General features: G+C 43.2%; 2 long non-coding RNA genes and 5 other non-coding genes across 7 annotated transcripts; 4 read left to right on the forward strand and 3 right to left on the reverse strand.

The window, feature by feature from the left end:
• Window positions 1-1,530: 1,530 nt before the first annotated feature.
• Window positions 1,531-2,031, reverse strand: LOC131696844 (uncharacterized). The gene is made up of 3 exons (XR_009309742.1): window positions 1,941-2,031; window positions 1,742-1,846; window positions 1,531-1,649 (listed from the first exon to the last, which is right to left on the reverse strand). It is a non-coding gene; the product is annotated as an uncharacterized LOC131696844 (long non-coding RNA).
• A 961-nt stretch (window positions 2,032-2,992) lies between these two features.
• Window positions 2,993-4,124, reverse strand: LOC131703245 (uncharacterized). The gene is made up of 3 exons (XR_009309736.1): window positions 4,016-4,124; window positions 3,722-3,891; window positions 2,993-3,037 (listed from the first exon to the last, which is right to left on the reverse strand). It is a non-coding gene; the product is annotated as an uncharacterized LOC131703245 (long non-coding RNA).
• A 9,805-nt stretch (window positions 4,125-13,929) lies between these two features.
• On the forward strand, window positions 13,930-14,139 carry LOC117965306 (small nucleolar RNA U3). The gene has a single exon (XR_004661429.2). It is a non-coding gene; the product is annotated as a small nucleolar RNA U3 (small nucleolar RNA).
• Window positions 14,140-16,912: 2,773 nt separating this feature from the next.
• Window positions 16,913-16,984, forward strand: trnaw-cca (transfer RNA tryptophan (anticodon CCA)). The gene has a single exon. It is a non-coding gene; the product is annotated as a tRNA-Trp (tRNA).
• Window positions 16,985-21,947: 4,963 nt separating this feature from the next.
• On the forward strand, window positions 21,948-22,020 carry trnaf-gaa (transfer RNA phenylalanine (anticodon GAA)). Its single transcript has one exon. It is a non-coding gene; the product is annotated as a tRNA-Phe (tRNA).
• Window positions 22,021-22,155: 135 nt separating this feature from the next.
• On the reverse strand, window positions 22,156-22,229 carry trnan-guu (transfer RNA asparagine (anticodon GUU)). Its single transcript has one exon. It is a non-coding gene; the product is annotated as a tRNA-Asn (tRNA).
• A 412-nt stretch (window positions 22,230-22,641) lies between these two features.
• trnak-cuu (transfer RNA lysine (anticodon CUU)) lies at window positions 22,642-22,714 on the forward strand. The gene has a single exon. It is a non-coding gene; the product is annotated as a tRNA-Lys (tRNA).
• Window positions 22,715-22,811: the final 97 nt, after the last annotated feature.

The raw sequence follows: 22,811 nt of genomic DNA on the forward strand, positions 1-22,811 counted from the left end.
GTTATCATGAGGTAATATCACCACGCCTTGGGTGCGTTGGGAGGCACTAGACGAAGTGGAGTTCTTCAACCGCCCAGGAAGTGGTGATATATCTCATGATAACACACAGACCCTGGAGTGTATTATTGCTATTATTAAATGGGTCTGGGAGTGTGTTGTTGTTGGTAAATAAAGAAGACTTTAAACTTTATTTTAATAATTTTTATTTGTGTAACCTTCCACTGATAGAAGTAGTTCAACAGTAACTAAAAATGGTTAGATTAACAATTAAACATTTGATTTTAAACAGTTTTGTGTAATATTTTCTTTTTCGGTGCTTCGGCTAATAGTTTCTTGTTTAGTCTTTGTAGATATTGAACTGGATCATTGTTTTAACGTGCATGTCTGGGTTTTGTCCAGTAGATGGCGGTGCTGCTGTTGTGATGTATTGTTTAGCAGAATGCAGTTTACTTACCGTGTTGTAAACGGGACGGCGCTGCACAGAGTGGTACAAACTGTGCAATTAAAATCTCCAGTAGTACCACAGACGGGCCGCCCATAGTCATCTCTGATTAACCCAACATGAATATAAATACGAACTCAGTGTGTTTCAAAGAGCAGTCCGTTGCAAAGAGCACACAGAGTGACGGCGCCGGAGAGTTTGATAGCAGATTTAACATGAATGTGCCTGATCGAGTCTTGCATCAAAATCAGCGTCCTCTATATAATATAAACACATTACACAAGGGGTTGCCAGCGGGTGTAGTGAATTCAGTTCCAGTAATCGAGCACTCTCTCTCATATATATCCTCCTGTTTTACCAAACAGCTCAAAGAATGGAACTTCTGGTTCGGACTGGTGCGCGGATCTAAAGATTCCCCGCATCGGGTGTACCGGTTTGTTACGGAACGTGTTCCGTGAAAGGAGTTCATCCAGTAAAAGACTATATAAAACTAGTCAAAACAAACATGAAGAGAACAACATGTGGTTAAGTAACAGTTTGTTTAACCAATTCCTCATAAAATAAGACTCAGTTGTACACACCGTATTAAAAACTGAAAAGTTAAACTAATACCTTACTTGGAGCTCTCACCAGGGACCACTTCCAGTAAAAGACGTATAAACCGCAGTGAACAAAATGAAAACTTGCATTCATAACAGAAAAAAAAACTCTGATGCTAGAACATAATAAATTTTTTATATATAATTTATGTTGATAATGTAACCCTAAAACTTTGCATACTGAAAGTAGCATGTCAAAGCAAGAAGGAATATAAAAATAGGGTTACAGCTCCATGGAGGAGGAAAGTCTGCCCCCGGGTTCACAATGAATTAATGAAGGGTCCTTGAATAACACACCATCCTGAGAATGGCCTGATCAGGAAACAAGCAAAGCATTCAATGCAGTAAGAGGAGAGAATCCCATTAACATGGCCATTCTGACACACACCAATATATAAATCTGTGTAGAATTAGTCAAGCACCTACCCAAAAAAAAAAAAAAAAACACCCCCACACAGTCCAAACAGCCTTTACAAGCAAGATTTTTTTTTTTATTTATCAATACACACTTTTTGGCATTTTCCAAAAATATACAACTCCAGCTACAAAGACAACCACTGAACACACACCCATTGCAGCTCCCAGAAGGGACCACACATTGAATTGGCCTGCAAGAGAAGAAAGAAATAGTTAGAGGAATATAAAGAGATAGTTATATATTTTACTTGAACTGCAGTTGTGTTCTCATCATGCATATTACCGCTTCTAGGCATAAAGTGAAGGGATCCATCTCTCTTCAGCTCAATTGGGCCAGAAGACACAAATGTTTTTACTGCACCACCATCCATCCCTTCAGCACTGCGACCTACAGGAGGAATTAGGAGGAGTCCATCAAAACAAATGGACAAAAATGCATGCAAAATGTCCCCCCCCCTCCCGCCAACAGACAGAGCTCTTACCAAGCCTCTGTTTCCCTGGAATGCACCGTCTGCTACAGAGGCTGTCTGATGGCCGGTTTGAATCACATATCACAACACTGCAGTGGAAGTAAATCTGAAAGACAGCACACCTTGTCAAGAAAAACTAGCATCAATAGATCAGGCAGGACCATCATCCAATGAGGATTACTGAATTGAAAAACAAATATATTGCATCATAGTAAGTGTTTCTTGCAAAAGTACAGTTATATGTCTTCATTCCAACTCACTAAAGATTTGAGCACAGTAACCATTTGCTGCTTGCAAAGCAATCCATACCATGCATTGTGGTACAAGACCCCCATCCCAACACTCCACTTTACCTGTCCTTTCAGTGCATCCCGGCCGCTTGTGAAAGAAAACATTTTCACTTCAAACCTCTTCAGATGGGAAGGGAACAGCACTCTTGCATTGCTGGAGACTGGGTGAAAGATGGTCAAGTACTCATCTGCAGAGTTCTCACAGCTAGAAAGAGAAAGTAGGTAAGGAGCACATCAGCCACAACTCCAATTCCTAGGTTTTTGTAGCAGCAATATCATATTCCAGCATCTTACCTGTCCACAACAACATCCCACTTTGGAGAGCTATTCCTGTCAGCAGAATAGGTTGCCCAGCAGTTCTCCAAAAACAATTCAGCCTGTGGATCCCTGCTGTACAGGAGCTCTACCTCAAAATACAAGGGTCTTCGCAAGTACTTCACAACAGGGTAATCCTGAGCTCCATAGAAGTCGTTGTAGGTTGAATCTGCAAAGATGCAAGGGAGAATTTTATAGGTGGAAACACGCTATTAGAGCATCTATATTATTTCAATTGCCAAGTCCTACCCAATGCAAGCCGCATGATGACTGCAAGGTCCCCCAAGCCAGGCTGGACTACAGGTGCAGGATTATTCTGGTACAAGAACTGCACTACCTTGGTGTCATTGACCAGATAGTGACAGGCAACTCTCAACCTGGAAAGAGGAGATGGGGTTAGCAGAGTTTCAGCCTCAACCACAAGGATACTCAATTTGATTGCAATCCTTACCTGTAAGATGTGAACAGCACTTCATTCTCATAAGTCAGGAGGTTGTTGTCAAACTGGAAGAGAAATCAAAGACCCAGGTTGCAATGAACTTGTAGATTTAGTATGGAGCTGCATACCAAGTTGCAGACTAGCTAATATGGTACTCGGGATCATCCCCAGCTGTGTACTAACATAGTACAAATTTCACAATTTAAAAAAAAAATTGGTAATGAATACTGCAATTTCATAATTGAACACTTTTTTTGGGGACCTCATGATTGTTACAGTTAGTATGATACCACAAGTCTGTCTACAGAAACTGCTAGACTAATATGGTATTGTTTTAGTAACCTCTAGGAGGGCAACAGCAGTTATTTTGGATTTGTTGCAAATACACAGCTGGTGACTCGAGCTGCAATTGGTATTAACTCATGTATTAGTTTAGTCCCAGCCTCACCACGGGATTATCCCCAGTAAGTACGCTCCTTCCAGTTCACTGCAATTGACCCAAAAGGTCTATAGGCAGCACATGCAATGCCATAACCAATAGCCATGTCAAGTGTCAACACCTTTGTCAACTGGACAAGCAGTTCAATACAAAGGTGGCAGTCTTCAGATGTCCACAATTCATGTAACTAATTCAGCGGATAGAAACACAGGTCACCATGGCTCCACAGATTGATCCAGGGGTGTTGTGGCCACCTTGTCAATATGTTGAACCTCCTCAAAATATGGTTTTAAATGTGGTCAATACCAACCCTTCTAGTTGTGCCACAGGAGTTGACATTGAAGTAGAAAACAGCATTGATAGCATCAGACTGAAGAGGCCGGCAACTTGGATCCCTTAAAGTTAGTTGACTTGGAGACAAGCTGGGGACAGATTCCACTTTCACAGCAAGAGCTGCCATAGTTCCATTGGTGAAGCAATCTGAAACGCAGCATTTGGAGCCGGGTTAAGGAATCAGATTATAGCTCCAATATCACTTCATGCAGCCTTGTGCCAATCTCAAAAGCAGCTATTCTAAAGAATGCTTTGTTTGCAGGAGAGTTACCAATCATCTTTGTAGGGAAACTGCAGGACAGGGAGAAGTCAGCCACCACAACCATGGTCCCAATATCCTTCAAGGTCAAGTCAAGTCTGCTTCTGATGCCTGAAGAACTGATCACCTACAGAGACAATACATCAGGTCAGTAATTTGTAGAACCCAAGACAGCTAAACTCATTTTAAAGTTCCATCACTTACTTCATATGTGGCATCAACTGAATTGTATGGGACAGTCATCCAGAAATTGGTAGAGTTGGCATTATACTTGTACAGGGCAAGCAGATTTCCACCAAGTTCTCTTGAGCCCACAAAAGGAATCCAGTTGCGACCCATGTTACCATATGTTACCATGGTATAGAATGCAGCACCATCACAGTAGCCAGTTACTGTAGGTGGAACTGCAAGAGGAAGAGCAGTTGTCAGAGCAATGGACTGGATTGGTTAGAAAAAGGTAGTTGTAGAACAAATAGTCAGGCACTTACTGATGTCTTTGAGAATGGCTTCGACTACAGCAGGATGAGTAAAGGGTGTATTCTCTGGCACTATATTCAGCAAGTAGGTCAGGGGCAGAATGTAGGTTCTGGTGTCTGGAGGAGTTACCTGAAAGAGCAAGGGTTTGTAGGATTAAACCCAAAGTCAGACAGCAAGCAACACGTCCACAGGAAGCAAGTGTTTTCAAAGGGCAATTGGATGGTTGAACAGGTGGGATGTTACCTTTTGCTTCACATTGGGGTCCTCAAATGGCACCTGGAGGGTGTAGGTCTTGGATCCATTGGGAAAGACATGCTCCTGGACATTATAACCTTTTAGGTTGGCTTCTGGCACAGTTAACGTCTGAGGTCCAACTATAATTTTGACCAGCTCCACATCAGGCAGGAATGTCCCCAGGGTCACATTGAACACTCTGGCTTTAGGAACAGTGTCTGAAATTAAAGCATGCAGTTAAAATGAAGGCTATAAAGTGGAGCACTGCAACAAATCCCTTTGATTTACTGCATGTGGACAAGTTCTACATACTGTTTGTGACAACTGGTGGCCGAGGCATGAAAGGAGTGGTTATTGGATGAAGTACTGTGTACTTGGTCTTCTCAGGCCCATCTTGCCAGGTATGCTCCAGCATTGGTTCAATAGAGTAAGAGATCACATAGGTGTTGTCCAATACATGGCTCTGAAAGCACAGAAGCCTCTTAGGAAGCAAGCTTTAAAATGAGGATTTAGAAGATGTTGAACTTCTACATACCTTGTAATATCCACCAACAGCTCCCACAGGAATTCTTACAGTGATTAGCTGGGGACCGACATCCAGTTTATAATCTCTATTATGAATCGTTGCAGGGTCAAGCTTGCGGCCATCAACTCCCATTTGAACATCAAGGGTAGTAATTTGTGGTGTCGGAACAAGAGGAGGCAGAACACGGGGAACATTCCATGTAATCATCTGTTCTGTGAAGGCCGTTCCATCTGACAGAAAGGAACACCATAGACTTGGTATAGAAAATTCACACTTCAACCTAAAACCTAGAACAGTTCTTGAGCACTATAGCAGTCCATAAGCTTACTCACCAGTAGGACATGTAACTGCAGTGTCCACCATCATGACCATCCATCTTTGCTTATAAAAGGTGGTTGATCTTAGCACAGCCATTGGTACAGTTTGGATCTGTTGGCGAGGAGGGGACTTTTACTAAAACAAAAGCAAGACTGTAGTCTACTTTCATAGTCTGGATATACTCTACTAGAGAACAATGAAGCCTAGACTACTTACCACCTGAGGCTGGCTTTCTGTGGAGTTGTATGCAGCTCTAACCAGAATTCGAGTTGGTGTAGTGTTTATGCCATAGCCATTTGTCATGGCCTGAGCAACAGTCATGGTTGTCTTTCTATTTGCTGGGAGATGGAACACAATTTTCCAGATGCTGTTGTCAGCAGCAGTTGCCTAGCAGAAGAAAATCTCATTAGATTAGGGAGTTTGAACACAAAGCATCCCCAGTCTAAAGGATTTGTCATAACAGATGTCATGTTTACTAAACAGGAACTAAAACTGAAAGTTGAAAGTTTAATGACACATCACTGAAACTGTTCTAGGTTCAGGGGGCATCTAAGGGAAACAGAGAAAATCCTCAAATACAACTTTGTACGAAAGCCTATGTGAAAGCATGTTGTCTGGATCCGATACAGGCAGAGTTTACAGCCATTCATTTGTACTGGACCTTAATACATCAGTGTACCAAACTTTAGGACACCTAAATTGCTCCTATGCAGCAGTCCTCAAAAAAGTAAATCAGGACACATTTATCATGAAGGATTTATAGCTCTGCACATATGAAGCCACTACCTCAGTGGTTGAAATACAAGGCTTACACTGACAAGAAAGGGTTAATTTCTCCATAATCAATTTTTATCAAAGCAATCACAGAATACATGCATGCAAAGCAAATGCCTTAAATGTCACACAATTCGTATATGGCCACCCTCTTGGGAGACAGGTTAAAGTTAAGGGGCCGTTCGATTTTGCTTCCTCTAGACAAGACAGTAGAGTAGACCTCAATAGACAAGACCAAGGGGACATGAATGAAGCAAATGCAAAGTCACATGACTCTACCTCAGGGTATGCAAGGGACCAATCAGGATCATCTTGAACAAAGTTTGGCTCAATAAGTGGCACACCTTCTCACAGAAACCTAAAGAGAATTCACATTAGTCATGAGTGAAGCACTTCTGCAGTGACAATTAAATACCCACACAACCCAACAAGTTCTACTGAACAGCATTATCACATCCCGACAGCCCTTACCTCCATGTAGTTTCTTTCACACAGAATCTCCCTCTCTGCCCATGGAGAATAGCGGCATGTCATGCTCTGAACATAGGAGGAAGCTGAAGTCATAGCACTGTTTGAGAAGACACTGATTTGTACTGTCAGCTTGTAGGTCTCATCATTCTGGAAACAAAGGCTAAAGTTAGTCCCAGCATGTCACCATTAGAAACAAGTTCACAAGAAATAAAATGATGACTCACTGTGTTCTGAGCAAAGCAGCTCAGCACAGAAGCAAGGACCTTGGCATTTCCCAAGAAGTCAACGGTTAAGCTATATCCACACTGTGCGGCCAGTCTTGGAGAGAGGGACACAAGCGCCCCCTTATTGTCTATGGAAAGAAATTAAGTTGGCCTTTTAAGAAACTGTACACATGATCAAGCAAGGTAGAGATATAACAAAGTGAACACCCCCACCGCCCCATTCCATCTACTTATTGAAACTTTTAAAACTGTATTAGTAGAATTAGACGCCCATTCGGAAAAGTACGTTGAGAAAATTATTTCTATTTCTGCGCACTTGCAGTCAACAAATCTGACTAAGGTTGTAGCAGCATAGGTCTATTTAGTGTGATCAGCAACATGCTTTTAAAGCCAACGCAAGAGCTTTTCATACCCTGCATCTTACAAAAACAAAGCCTGGTTGCTGCCATACAGCGCGGGAGTGCTCTGTACTTAATTCAGGTTATTACATTACGAGTCAACAGGCTTTATACATCAAAAGCTTTCCATTCAAGAAAAATGATCACTCACCAATCACATTGATGCGAAAATACTTTCCAACAAAAGACTTCTCCAACATCATCATCATAACACTCCCTTGACATTCTGTCCTCACCGAGCCTGCAGAAGACAACGATACTTGAAAACACACAACCGGCAAATAAACAGGAAGCTGAAAGGACAGCTCTGCTGAAGCGACCGTTATCGTACCTAGAGGGGGGTTCTGCGTCCAAACTTCAGTGACTAACACTGCTAACAGCAATGTTATTCTGCATTGGAAAAAAAAAACACGCAAGTGAGAAACACAATAAAATGAACGTTTCTAAAGAAGAGAAAAGATCAACAATTACCCAAATCTAAGACAACACGGCATCATTAAATCCAAGGCAGCCCCGACCGTGAACTTCTTTCTCCGTTATAAAGAAACAATAATAAAAACAAAACCGTCAGTAGCTGAGTTTGGTGTTCCTTAGAGTGCAATGGGTTTATAAAGAGGTTCAGGTGCTAATGGGAGCTAATTAGCTGCAATTGATGCGCGCACCTCTTTCATATTAGTCCTCTGATTTTCAATCAGTAGGTTAATTTAAATAAATAAATAAATAAATAAATAAATAAAAAATACTTTTGAAATTATATTACAACCCATTTAGAAGATTGTACTTTGAATTTAAGTTTGGCAGAAGTACGTGCGGATCAAACTGGACTGTCACCTACAAGGACTGTCTGATTAAAGGCTCAGCTATGGAGGCATGTAGTAAACAAACCCCAATGAATAATAAAAAGCAGGCCGCGCAAATGAAGAAACACATTTATATCATGCAGGAATCCAGGCAGATGTGTTGCCTGCGCCAGTTTGAGGGGACGAGAATGACAGCTCGAGTTCTGATGTGAACATCCACAAGTCAATTACACATTTTTACAATTTCACCAGACTGACAGGTAGGCTAAGCAGACATTAATGTAGACAATTTATTTGAGGCCACTTGATTTAAGAAACAGTGCAAAGCATCTCTTTAGCATGTCAGATTTGCCATGACAGGGGCAGTCCCGGGGAATAGAATGACCAAGTGGCAAATGGAAAGCACAGCGCTTAACCTGAAATACAACGCGCAGTATTGATTTAGAACAGACTAAACACAAATCGGATGGCGTGCTGGAAATTTGAATTGTAATCAATTTATTTAAGATTGAGCTTAAGTGCATTCATTATTTTATGTATAATTAATTCAATTAGTGTGTTGAGCATTTTCAATTTGGCATATTATCTTCGAGTGTTGTGCTTTGTCTATTTGACAGCTGTTATTTCAATTCAAATGTTGAACTTTGTCGTTGATGTTTGACGCTCCGGCTTTTGCAGTTCACATTTTTGTTACATTCCACCTCTCATATGTTTGAACACAAACGGGTTTATTTGTGAAATTGTCAGATTGTTTCTTGTGTATCCAGCGCTCATCTGAACTAACTGGTTCAGTGGTGTGTTCCCGTGAATAGACAGCACATGTCTGAGGGGGGGTGTTCTGTTCAGCTGTGCATTTCTGTGCGCCCCCCAGCCCGGCCAGCTCTCCCTCCCACCCGATCTGCAATTTTGGGAATATCTTGGTAGCTTTGACCAATCATAGCCCGTGTCACTACCAAGAATTGACCAGGAGCGAGCCAATCAGATTTCGCAGAGCTACCAAGTGGCAGCAGTGTGGAGTAGTGGTTAGGGCTCTGGACTCTTGACCGGAGGGTCGTGGGTTCAATCCCCGGTGGGGACACTGCTGCTGTACCCTTGAGCAAGGTACTTTACCTAGATTGCTCCAGTAAAAACCCAACTGTATAAATGGGGAATTGTATGTAAAAATAATGTGATATCTTGTAAGTCGCCCTGGATAAGGGCGTCTGCTAAGAAATAAATAAATAAATTATATACCAAGAATGAAGTGACGGAATTATCCAATCAGATCTCGTAGAACTCCCAAGAATCCTGCGCGTTCTCAACGGCGGGAGATTATTGAATCGTGAAGACTTTTGGTTTATTTCGAAATACAATCATCTGAAGGGAAGAATTTTATTACACTATTATTTTAATTGTCACTAGTACTGTACGTATAGTAAGTAAAACATTTAAAAATGCCAATAATAATAATATATGTTCATATTACAAATGTCAGCTGTAGAAATGCGTGGATAGTAAACTCTATGTTTTGTAATATTATCAATAAAATACACGATTGACATTTTTACAATATTTGTCAGTTCTGAGTGTTAAAAAAATGTAATATTTACAACAGCTAGAAACTTGTTTGAGGGACTGTTTTATCCAAAGCGCAATTATATTTAATATATTTGTCCGTTATAATGGTGCTGTAATACTTGTATCCGGGACAACAGAAATCGTACCATGGTAAAATAAATAGTACCATATAGTACCGTGGTGTAGTGTTGCATTATACTGTAGATACCAGGATACTTCTTAGAAATAAAAAGTACAATCGTATTATCATGGTGGTACTGCATTATAGTACCAGAATAGTGCATTGTACATTGATAGTATCGGATACATTGTGTTTTTCTATCATTTACTTTTAATTATGTATCCATGAACGTTATAGTACTGTATTTAACTTTAGATTTTTAAGTTTAATTTAGTTTTCATTTAAAAATGATCTTGTTTTGAAAGCAATACTTAAAAAACGTGAACATGGGTACTCCATGCTTTTTTAAAAAAGATAATCTCTCTTTTTCAACAATCTCCCTTTTGTCATTGTATAGTAATGTTTATTTGTTTTCACCCAGTGAACCCCTTTTTGATTTCTTGTTGTTTTGTGTAGAAACCTTTTATTTGGCCATTGTGACTATTTTGTGTTTAGGCTATTTGTTTAATTGAAGTCTTTTGTTTAACTGCAACCTTGCTATTCTGTCACAAATGCTCTTTTTTCAGGTTCAGATGGAACCCTTGTTCAGAAGAAAGGCTGATGGCAGACTCAACCTGACTCATACAAAGTGATCCATAAGCTGGTATCGCCCCAGAAGGTTCAACCATGTAAGTTCGAATTTGAATCAATGCTTATAAAAATAATGATCTTCACATTATAACTACTTTATAGGTCTCCCTTTCAGTGCTAATTTCATTATCTATTACAATACATTTTTATAACTTATGCTGTGATTTGAACTTGGGTGCTATATAATGAATGTTCTAGTATACACATATCAAATACTGGCATTATTATATTTGAAGGAAAACAGTCAGTTGATATAAATGATATGTGGTCCAGTTACCATACCAGGTACCTATTGCTGTTGTTTTTCTGCCTTGATGACTGGTGCTGAACTGAGCGACCAAGAACTCCAGAAAAATCGTACATTCTTATACTGGACCATGCAAATACACAGGTACAGTGAACTTGATAAAGGATTGTCAGTATTACCATTAAAAATATAGGAATAAAGCTTCTAAATTATTAGCACAATTTTCTCTGAAATTCCACACAGGAGTTGGTAGCAGTGTTTGATTTTTATAATCTTTCATAAATAGTTATAACGTAGAGGGATATCTTAATTACAAATACACAATTTATTTTTTTTTGCAGGGGAACTATACACAATTAATTAATATTACATTTCGCAATCAATGGATGATATAATGCGCAAGGATACTTGTCTTTCATAAGAGTTGAAATAGATATATATTGGACAGCAGTGTGGAGTAGTGGTTAGGGCTCTGGACTCTTGACCGGAGGGTCGTGGGTTCAATCCCCAGTGGGGGACACTGCTGCTGTACCCTTGAGCAAGGTACTTTACCTAGATTGCTCCAGTAAAAACCCAACTGTAGAAATGGGTAGTTGTATGTAAAATAATGTGATATCTGTATAATGTGATATCTTGTAACAATTGTAAGTCCCCCTGGATAAGGGCGTCGCTAAGAAATAAATAATAAAAATAATAAATGATAGCGCTTTGAGATTATATATGTTACTAGCGGATTGTTTAGAAATGTACTTGATTATATTACAACTGTTCTAAAAAAGAATGTTATCTCGAGAAAGGAGGCTTGTCAAGCTGAAATAGCTCAGCTGGGAGAGCGTTAGACTGAAGATCTAAAGGTACCTGGTTTGATCCCGGGTTTCGGCAAACAGCAAGAATTTTTTTGTTTTATATTATTTTGAACTAAAAAACAGAACACATTTTCATCTTCAGTGTAATTGGAGGAAATAATAACATAGCAGAGTGCCATTTTCTAATGTGATTAAGAAATGCATAAAGCACCGTCCCTGGGTGAGCTTGAACCACCAACCTTTCAGTTAACAGCCGAACACGCTAACCGATTGCACCACAGAGACCAACCTGAGCAGCAGAAACTGAGACCACATCTAAGAAGAAAGCAACACTGGGCAGGAAAGTCTGTAATCACAATTACATGTATTCAAACCAATGCAAGCAAACCAAGCCATTTATATTTATTCCCAAATAAGACAAATTCTTTCATTGCTACAAAAAATATAAAAAATCTCTGCTTCTCGGAAGGCATACGATGGAGGGCGCACTGTAGTTTGTCAGCCTGGGGAATATTACAAATTAGGAGACTTTGCTTTAAAATACACATGTAGGGCGGGCGTCTCTGTTAAAAAGAATTGTCACACTTTGTATTTATCTCCATAATGCGTTGGGACTAAATACGCAGATACATTAAAACTATTTGGAGAATGCGGGCATCGATCCCGCTACTTCTCGTATGCTAAGCGAGCACTCTACCATTTGAGCTAATTCCCCTTGAATCATGCCTGTGATTCTCATAGGCTATATTGCAGCTTAATATGAGCAATTCAGATTGTCATTGGCAATGTAGTCTGCCATTTGCAAATTCAAAAAATAAATTAATTAACTAAATAGCAGATATTTCGACTACAGGTATGTTTTCAATTTCTTCAAAAAGTAGTCTTAGCTCATTGATTCAGTCGCTTTAAAATCCACCTCTGTCCCAATGCAGCAGCGCTGTTTGCTGTGGCTCGAGCTTGTTTGACGAGGCAGACAATGCAAAAATGCCAAAACTTGCTTTTGTATCACACGACAAACTTAAGGTATGCTATAACGACTTGGCTGTCTCAAGTTAGTTTGTATTGTTAATGGAACACCTCGTTGTTGCCCAGTCATTGTATCATATGAAGTAGAGCTTGCCAGTTGGGGCCGACGGTCTGCCAATAAAAGTTAAGTCTATATTTGAAAGGGTCATTTCTAGAGAACATAAGAACATTTTAAATAGGCCTTGACTAATATTTCACTGGTTGCCTACGAGGGCTTGAGAGGCGAAAATTGGGAGTGAGATATTAAGAATGATTTCTCCGGTTGCTTAGAAGGCTTGAGAGGGGCGAGACATTTGAGAGTTTAAGAGTGAGAGGAGTTTGAGAGGGATGGCGAGATTGAGGGCTGGAGTTTGGGAATGGTGCTTAGTAACATTGAGGTTAGATACTGATAGCAGGACAAGATAGAGGGACGAAGAGTTTTCCCTTCTCGTCGGGTCAGGCAGCATGCTCTGGCCGCTAGGTGATGTAGAGAGGGAGACACAAGATGAGCAAAGGATTAGATATAAACACTTTCTGATGGGTCAGGCAGCATCCTTCGACTGCTGGGTGGGGAACGGAGGAGGAACTGGTGCTGTATACCTGAGAGATAATTCCTGATGGAGGAAGGGGCCAGGTTAAGGGATAGCCTGAGGTCTGTCATAAAGGCAAGGAGGTGCTGAAGGTTATAGGAGGTGAGAGAGATACGAATCTGGGCACAGAATGTGGTGAAGAAAGACCAGGCAGTAGAATAAGAAGAGCAAGTGGAAGGGGCGAAGGCAATGCTCCCTGAAGCTGCAGGCCGACTCGGGGAGGCTAAAGAGTGTGGAGTTTAATGGAACACCAGCTGATTGAAAGGAGGAACTTGCCGCGGGTTGGGGTCTGCTTCTGGTACCGGGCTGTGAAACTTGTGGACCATCACACAACCTCCACCATGTTTAACACTGGGCATGGTTAACTTTTTTTTTTTTACTTCAAGGTGTAGTATTCTGTAGTAAAATTACTACAGCTGGCCAGTATCTGGGTGCACGGAATGGTTCACAAGACCTCATGGTTGAAATGGCTTAATGCTCCGAGTCTATTCATTGTATTTCCCTTGATGTCCTGGTAACTGTTGCCTTTTTAAAAAAAAAAAAAAAAATTGGTAAATCACTGATGCTGTCATGGTAAATTCACAGGGTGCACTCTGTTCCTTTAGGAGTCCTGCAGAGGAAGTGCTTCACAAGAGCAGTTAAACATAGTACTTCCATGGTCAGGTCATTGAATAGACAGAGCAGCCTTTTCTGAGGGTAGAGATTAAAGCGTGAAGGATGTCTATTGATATAGGGAGCCAGGAGGGAGCAGCAGGGATCAGGGATCATTTCTATAGTTTGTTTCTAGTGAAATGTGTTTCTAAAGTGTCTGGTCTCGCTAACCATGATGAGGAGTTACAGTGTTTTCTTCTGAGCGTGAAGCGGGTCTTGAATGTTGCTTCACTGTAGCTGTTCTTTATCAGTGATGACCGTTCTGCTGTCTTTTGAGGGTGGAGGAAGAAAACACAGTCTGAGTGGTTTGTGACATTTTATAAATGGTAAATAAAAAATAAAAAGGTTTTTAAATTTGTTAGCATCGTGGTATATGATATGTATTATAAAAGAAAGTTTCATAAAGATAGGATATATTATCTCGTTTAAGTGTGTAATGTTTGGAAAGCGGGTTATTAATATTAAATAACAGTGGATTCTTGTGTTTTAAGCGGCGCCTAGTGGAAGAGAAGTTCATTACATGCATTTGCAGTCCGAAACTGGAGCAGAATAATCTATGTTACACTCACATTTTGGTGCATGTGTCGGTTTAGCTGGAAACAGTATTTTCTCATTAGAAATGACTGTTAGTATATCAAGGAAACTGCAAGCAAGGACTAAAAACACCAGAATGAGTATGAGCTGGCTGAGGTTGAAGATGAAGGGCGTCCTTTGTTGAGGGTAAAGTGGATAAATGTCATTGTAGAATGTCATCTTTCAATGAGCTGAAAACAAACACGGAACAGTGCAAACAGTTATTCAGTACTTCTCGCTGACCAGAACACTAACGCTGTCTGCAAACGTTACTGTCTTTGTTAAAAATAAAGACAGGAAAATCAAATCATGGTTTTTAGCTGGTTGTTTTTTTTTTCACAAGAATGTTTTCATATAGACTAGTCATTAAAATGTGCGTCCTTGAACAGCTTCTAATGTGTTCAAACTGTATACTACTATATCTTTATAATATTTTTAAAAATATTATATTTAATATTATTCTTGGCAAAATATGATAAACCATCGCGTTGTGGAAATCCCGTGGATTACATTATATATATACAGCTCTGGAAAAAATGAAGAGACCACTGCAAAATTATCAGTTTCTCTGGTTTTACTATTTATAGGTATGTGTTTGGGTAAAATGAACATTTGTGTTTTATTCTATAAACTACTGACAACATTTCTCCTAAATTCCAAATAAAAATATTGTCATTTAGAGCATTTATTTGCAGAAAATGACAACTGGTCAAAATAACAAAAAAGATGCAGTGTGGTCAGACCTCGAATAATGCAAAGAAAATAAGTTCATATTCATTTTTAAACAACACAATACTAATGTTTTAACTTAGGAAGAGTTCAGAAATCAATATTTGGTGGAATAACCCTGATTTTCAAGCACAGCTTTCATGCGTCTTGGCATGCTCTCCACCAGTCTTTCACATTGATATTGTCAGAGCAGAAGGAAGCAAGTTTTCTTCCAGGACAACCTTGTACTTGGCTTGATTCATGAGTCCTTCACAAAGACAAATCTGCCCGATTCCAGCCTTGCTGAAGCACCCCCAGATGAGTCCAATTTTCAGCTTTGCCCAACACCTGGTTGTCTAATGGTTAGACGGAGACCTGGAGAGGCCTACAAGCCACAGTGTCTCGCACCCACTGTGAAATGTGGTGGAGGATTGGTGATGATCTTGGGGTGCTTCAGCAAGGCTGAAATCGGGCAGCTTTGGCATGAATCAAGCCAAGTACATTTTAATATTCCACATAACATATTACTTTGAAAAACATAATATGTTTTTTTTTTAATAAAGTCCTATTTGAGTATTTAAAATATGGTTATATTAAAATGCCAGCAACGGTGTGTTAATTTAACGAATCGTCTAACGCCGCTCGGAACGTTCGCATTTTTAAATCCTAACGGTCTCTGCTCAGCTGAGTGGAATGTTCACGAGCCGGTTGCCTAGCAGCGTCTCCCCCTCCTTCTCTGCCCCGCCCTCTCGCCCTCTCTCGTTGCTCCAGCTAGGAGTTCAAATTTAGCTTCGTTATATTAGCGCAATTCTTTACTAACTTTTACAAATTAGCTTATTAGAGGCTTTGTGTTTTTAAGCTGGTTCAGGTGCAGTCCGGGCAGACTGACTGGAGCATCATTACAGTATACCGCACTGCGCTCAGCTTTGTGTGGCGGCTGATACACAAAATAATGAACGACTGTTAAATAAATCACATGTATTGCTTTTTATTGCTAAATATGTACCTGGTATTCTAAGTATTATCTACAATTAATAATTCAGCTATATTCATATTCAGAATGTAATACAGTATTAAAACTATCAAACTGACTGGAAACATGGAACACATTAATAGCGATCGATTCGATACCAATAGGATTACATAAGAGCTGTTGTGTATAGACAATGTCATAAATGCCGAAATGAACACGGACGGTCTTTATTAAGGGCTGACTCGTTTAGATGTTCGAGAGATCTAGGTGTACTGGACAAATCTACTGGATTTTTTCCAAATCGTAAGTGTACCGCCTGTGATAATACATTTAAAACTAAGAAAATGCACAAGCCATACAACGAAAAAAAAGAGTACAGTATCTTACAAGTGATTGTGCTTCAACTCATGTCATTTATGTGAGTTCTTGTCCTAGCCATTTGCAATATGAAGAATCCGTCTTCTGTGTCACTCAGTACTGCCAGCTTTTCCCTATTGGTGATATATTGGTCAGCATAGCTGCTTTCCAAGTAACTGACCAGAGACGATTCCCAGCCAGTACAACTGTGTTTATGCCCACGTTTCAAATAATGAAATTTATAAAAGCAAATCGCATTGTTTTATGTTTTCTTTACTTTTAAAGCTGAGAATCAAACACACTTCCGACAACTTCATAGCCCTGCTGGCTACGAACACGTATTGAGTCGGCTGTTTCCCATGACCCTGGTGATACCGAGTGTTTTCCTAGTATCAGCGTCGGCATTACCATGTGTTTGGCATGCTTGCTGTACACTCTAGCATTGCATAATAAGCAGGCATTATTCCTGGACTTCGTGGCGCAACGGTAGCGCGTCTGACTCCAGATCAGAAGGTTGCGTGTTCAAATCACGTCGAGGTCAAAGCCGTGTTTCTTTTTATTCCGCACAATTTCATTTTTTAACGTGTTTGAATTTGACTGTTTCCGGACATTTATTTATACAATTTAGCCTACACAACATATTGATTGTATAGCGATCAAACAGAGATTTATTGTATTGCGATTTATTTTTATGTTTCATTTGATACAGCACAATAAACTAAAGTGAATCCGAAATTACTGTTGGCCAGTCTTCATTGACACAGTTGGGTAATAAAGTCATATTAACACTTCCTTGCATGAGATAGTGAAAATGTGCGTAACCTTTCAGTAAGTATTTTAAATTCATTTGGGAAGGTTTAAGATTGTGAAGAAGTTTAAATATGTTGCATATTTGCGCATTGGGAACTTTGCATAATGACGTTTTTATTAATGCCACTTTCTTACGGACAGTAGACAGGGTGATGATACAAGACCAGAGCCAATAAACCTGTTATTTGCTTGTCCTTTCACTACCATATTCTATTGTGCTTGTTCAGAATACGTGTGAATCCTGGAAACATCTTGTTAATATTTAAAAAAAGCCAGCAGTCACTTTATTGATCACCCTGTGGATTAACCGCTATTGGAATACAGATGATTGTGTTAAAGATGTTAATAGACTTTTTATGTACACGTTTTAGAGCTAAGCGTTTGTTGAGGCAGTTCAAGCGCTGCACTTTCAGGCAGCCAGTTCCAGTGTTTGCCTTTTGGACTTACTCTGGAAGGAATACAAAAAAAAAAAAAATAACATTTGTTGAGAACCGCATTTGGGGGATGTAACAGGGCGAGCAGCCCTGTACATTGTTTATTTATTTTTAGATCGGGGTCTCCCCCTCCGCCCCTGTGCAGAGTGTTTTGTATTATTTATTTAGTTTTATTGTATTATATTTATGACGGCGTAGCGCCGTGTTTTGTTTATTTTTAAAACATGTCCTGGCAGAGGCGAGATCGGTGCTCGTCCTCTGCCAGGTGTAATGAAAAAAACTCGTGCAGAAGGTGGCCATCTCCCGAATTAATTAAGTGATTAATTTTGTTGCTAATCAGGAGATGGTCACCTGAATATAAAAAGCCTGCAGCTCTCCAGTTCAGGGTGGGTGTTTTAGGTGGAGTGTTTAAGAGGATACGCGAGAGCGAGAGGAGATACATTTATTTAAAACGTACGGATCAGTGAAGGCAGTTGCTCAGCCTGACCGTATTTATTTTGTGTTCGAGATTTATTTTTGTTTACTTGTTTTATTTCTGCTCTGCGAGCAAGTGTTTATTTTTGTTTAAATATTTATTTATTTTTGTTTGCTTTGAATAAAACGGCGCCCGCGCCACTGCACAATACCTTTTTGTTTTTGTGGTCCCTTCTTCTGCCGTGACGTCAGACCAGTCAGCCATTCCTGCCACACGTGGTGTCCTGCGTGGGATCGCAGCGCCTCCAGGACGCAGGCAGAAGACGGTACTACATCTTTTTCATTTTTTTTTTCGTTTTTTGATTGTGTGGAGTGAAGAGGAGGAAGAAAGATGGGAGGAAAGAGGTTGGAGGAAGCTTTGTGGTGCCTGCACTTCACGGAGGTGAGGCACTATCAGAGGGAAAGTGCTCCACAGAGGCCACCTCTCCAGAGAAGGATGGAGAGGTATGAGAGCTGTCTGAGGGACCCCAGCGCCCCGCTGTGGTTAAAAACAGAGGGGAGACATCTGCTGGGGGACAGCAACCTGGATATCCTCTTGGACTTCGTTAGGCTGGAGCCAGAAGTTCAGGAAAAGGCCATCACCAGAGGATATCCAGGGCTCATAGAGGCCATGGAGAGGATGACCCAGATGGTCGACTGGGTCTACCAGGAGCGAGAGGGGAGAGAGCGGAAGGTGAGGAGAAGGAGGCAGAGAGGGAAGACTGACCCGGAGTGGGAGGAGCCCGAACGTCCTGCGCCTGAGTGGGAGGAGCCCGAACGTCCTGCGCCTGAGTGGGAGGAGCCCGAACGTCCTGCGCCTGAGTGGGAGGAGCCCGAACGTCCTGCGCCTGAGTGGGAGGAGCCCGAACGTCCTGCGCCTGAGTGGGAGGAGCCCGAACGTCCTGCGCCTGAGTGGGAGGAGCCCGAACGTCCTGCGCCTGAGTGGGAGGAGCCCGAACGTCCACAGCCCAAGAGGGGGGAGTCGGTGCGTCCACAGCCCAAGAGGGGGGAGTCGGTGCGTCCACAGCCCAAGAGGGGGGAGTCGGTGCGTCCACAGCCCAAGAGGGGGAAGTCGGTGCGTCCACGGCCCAAGAAGGGGAAGGCCGAAGGTCCACAGCCCAGGTACCTGCCAGCAGAGGGGGAATACCTGCTGGTGCCGCCTCCATCTCCATGGGAGGACTGTGAGTCGCTCCCACCTCCGCCAGCAGAGGGAGCATTCCTGCTGGTGCCACCTCCGTCTCCGTGGGAGGACTGTAAGTCGCTCCCACCACCACCAGCAGAGGGAGAATACCTGCTGGTGCCACCTCCGTCGCCGTGGGAGGACGACGTGTCGCTCCCACAACCACCAGCAGAGGGAGAATACCTGCTGGTGCCACCTCCGTCTCCGTGGGAGGACGACATGTCGCTCCCACCACCACCAGCAGAGGGAGAATACCTGCTGGTGCCACCTCCGTCTCCGTGGGAGGACTGTGAGTCGCTCCCACCTCCGCCAGCAGAGGGAGCATTCCTGCTGGTTCCACCACCCTGGGAGGACTGGGTGTCTCTCCCACCTCCGCCAGCAGAGGGAGAGTACCTGCTGGTGCCACCTCCGTCTCCATGGGAGGACTGTGTGTTGCTCCCACCACCACCAGCAGAGGGAGCATGCCTGCTGGTTTCCCTGTTGCAGCCAGAAGGGGAGGAGCCGCCTTCGCTGCCAGAAGGGGAGGAGCCGCCTTCGCTGCCAGAAGGGGAGGAGCCGCCTTCGCTGCCAGAAGGGGAGGAGCCGCCTTGGCAGCCTGATGGGGAGGAAGCCCTGCCGCCTTGGCAGCCTGAAGGGGAGGAAGCCCTGCCGCCTTGGCAGCCTGAAGGGGAGGAAGCCCTGCCGCCTTGGCAGCCTGAAGGGGAGGAAGCCCTGCCGCCTTGGCAGCCTGAAGGGGAGGAAGCCCTGCCGCCTGAAGGGGAGGAGCCCCTGTCGCCTTGGCCGCCTGAAGGGGAGGAGCCCCTGTCGCCTTGGACGCCAGAAGGGGAGGAGCCCCTGCCGCCTTGGCCGCCAGAAGGGGAGGAGCCCCTGCCGCCTTGGCCACCTGAAGGGGAGGAGCCCCTGCCGCCTTGGCAGCCTGAAGGGGAGGAGCCCCTGCCGCCTTGGCCGCCAGAAGGGGAGAAGCCCCTGCCGCCTTGGCCGCCAGAAGAGGAGGAGCCCCTGCCGCCTTTACCGTCAAGAGGAGAGGAGCAGGAGCTACCTCTACCTCCACCACCACCACCATTGGGAGAAGTGGAGCTCCTGCTGCCGCCTTCATGGCCAGGGGCTCCCCTCCCGCCGTCGGCATCGCCTGGGGTCGCCTGTGTCTCCCTTGCGTCTCCTAGGTTTGCTGCCGGTCCTGTGTCGCCTCCCGAGGGTCCACTGCCGTCGCCTCCCGAGGGTCCGCTGCCGTCGCCTCCCGAGGGTCCGCTGCCGTCGCCTCCCGAGGGTCCGCTGCCGTCGCCTCCCGAGGGTCCGCTGCCGTCGCCTCCCGAGGGTCCGCTGCCGTCGCCTGGGGTCGCCAGGGACCCGGCTTCGCCTGGGGTCGCCAGGGATCCGGTTTCGCCTGGGATCACTACGTTATGGCCGGAGCCCCACGGAGGGGAACTGCCGGCCATGAAGAGGAGGGGGAAGGTCAGGAGACCAGCTCCCCCAGCCGCACTTTCGCGGCAGGAGTTTGTGTGGTCGGAGCCCCACGGAGGGGAACTGCCGGCCATGAAGAGGAGGGGGAAGGTCAGGAGACCAGCTCCCCCAGCCGCACTTTCGCGGCAGGAGTTTGGGTGGTCAGAGCCCCACGGAGGGGAACTGCTGGCCATGAAGAGGAGGGGGAAGGTCAGGAGACCAGCTCCCCCAGCAGCAATTTCGCGGCAGGAGAGAGTGTGGAGGGAGCCCCAGAAGAGGGAGCTGCCGGCCACAAAGAATTGGGGGGTGCCGGAGATTCCACCATGGCCACCCACCAGAAGCAACTTTCTTCCCCCTCGTCCGGGACTTTGAGACTGAGGGGGGAGGTGGCCGTTGGGGCCATGTGTGCTTCGCACAAGGAGGGGGATATGTAACAGGGCGAGCAGCCCTGTACATTGTTTATTTATTTTTAGATCGGGGTCTCCCCCTCCGCCCCTGTGCAGAGTGTTTTGTATTATTTATTTAGTTTTATTGTATTATATTTATGACGGCGTAGCGCCGTGTTTTGTTTATTTTTAAAACATGTCCTGGCAGAGGCGAGATCGGTGCTCGTCCTCTGCCAGGTGTAATGAAAAAAACTCGTGCAGAAGGTGGCCATCTCCCGAATTAATTAAGTGATTAATTTTGTTGCTAATCGGGAGATGGTCACCTGAATATAAAAAGCCTGCAGCTCTCCAGTTCAGGGTGGGTGTTTTAGGTGGAGTGTTTAAGAGGATACGCGAGAGCGAGAGGAGATACATTTATTTAAAACGTACGGATCAGTGAAGGCAGTTGCTCAGCCTGACCGTATTTATTTTGTGTTCGAGATTTATTTTTGTTTACTTGTTTTATTTCTGCTCTGCGAGCAAGTGTTTATTTTTGTTTAAATATTTATTTATTTTTGTTTGCTTTGAATAAAACGGCGCCCGCGCCACTGCACAATACCTTTTTGTTTTTGTGGTCCCTTCTTCTGCCGTGACGTCAGACCAGTCAGCCATTCCTGCCACAGGGGAAAATTTAACAGTTTCGAAAAGCATTTGTAAAGGCATCGGATTCTATTATGGTGTTGCCGAGCTGTTGAACGTTTCTCATTACAGGTTTACTGGATTGCCAAAAAGAATGCTATCTCGAAACATCAGTCCTGTCAAGCCGAAATAGCTCAGTTGGGAGAGCGTTAGACTGAAGATCTAAAGGTCCCTGGTTCGATCCCGGGTTTCGGCAAACAACAAGCCGATATTTGTTTTGTATTATTTTGAACTAAAAATACAGAGCACATTTATTCTTCATCGTAATTGGATGAAATAACAGCGTATCAGAGTGCCATTTTCTAATGTGATTAAGAAATGCAAAAAACATCGCCCCTGGGTGGGCTTGAACCACCAACCTTTCGGTTAACAGCCGAACGCGCTAACCGATTGCGCCACAGAGACCAACCGGTTAAGCCGCCAAAGCATACGGGAGTGATGAGCAAGGCGAGATGCTGCAGAACGTGATCGAGGGAGCAGAACACAGCAGAACCTGAGATCACATCTAAGAAGAAAGCAACACGGGGCAGGAAAGTCTATGTAATCAATTATGGCAGCACAGCATATGTCGTTTTGTTAGATAACACCCTGGGAGACAACAGAGCAGTGTGTGTAAATAGCTACAATGGAAACCATACACTTACGACTTAATTTTGATAGAGAACTGTGGTCATGTGTAATCTGTTTTCATTATGATAATAAAGCTAGTTCAGTGGATTATATTTGGAATCTTTGGTTGTGTCATTCACTATTTTCTCAAATAAGATGACAAATGAATAGCTCAGTTGGTTACAGTGAAAGAAACGAGCACCAGTCAGCCCGGCTAGCTCAGTCGGTAGAGCATGAGACTCTTAATCTCAGGGTCGTGGGTTCGAGCCCCACGTTGGGCGTCCTTTTTAAATACAAATTGAAGATGTTTCTTCGAGACAACGGAGCAATGTCTGATTCTGTTCACATTGTATACAGTATTGCAACAAAATTACTTAT

Source organism: Acipenser ruthenus, chromosome 32 (assembly GCF_902713425.1).
Source record: "Acipenser ruthenus chromosome 32, fAciRut3.2 maternal haplotype, whole genome shotgun sequence".
NCBI lineage: Eukaryota > Metazoa > Chordata > Actinopteri > Acipenseriformes > Acipenseridae > Acipenser > Acipenser ruthenus.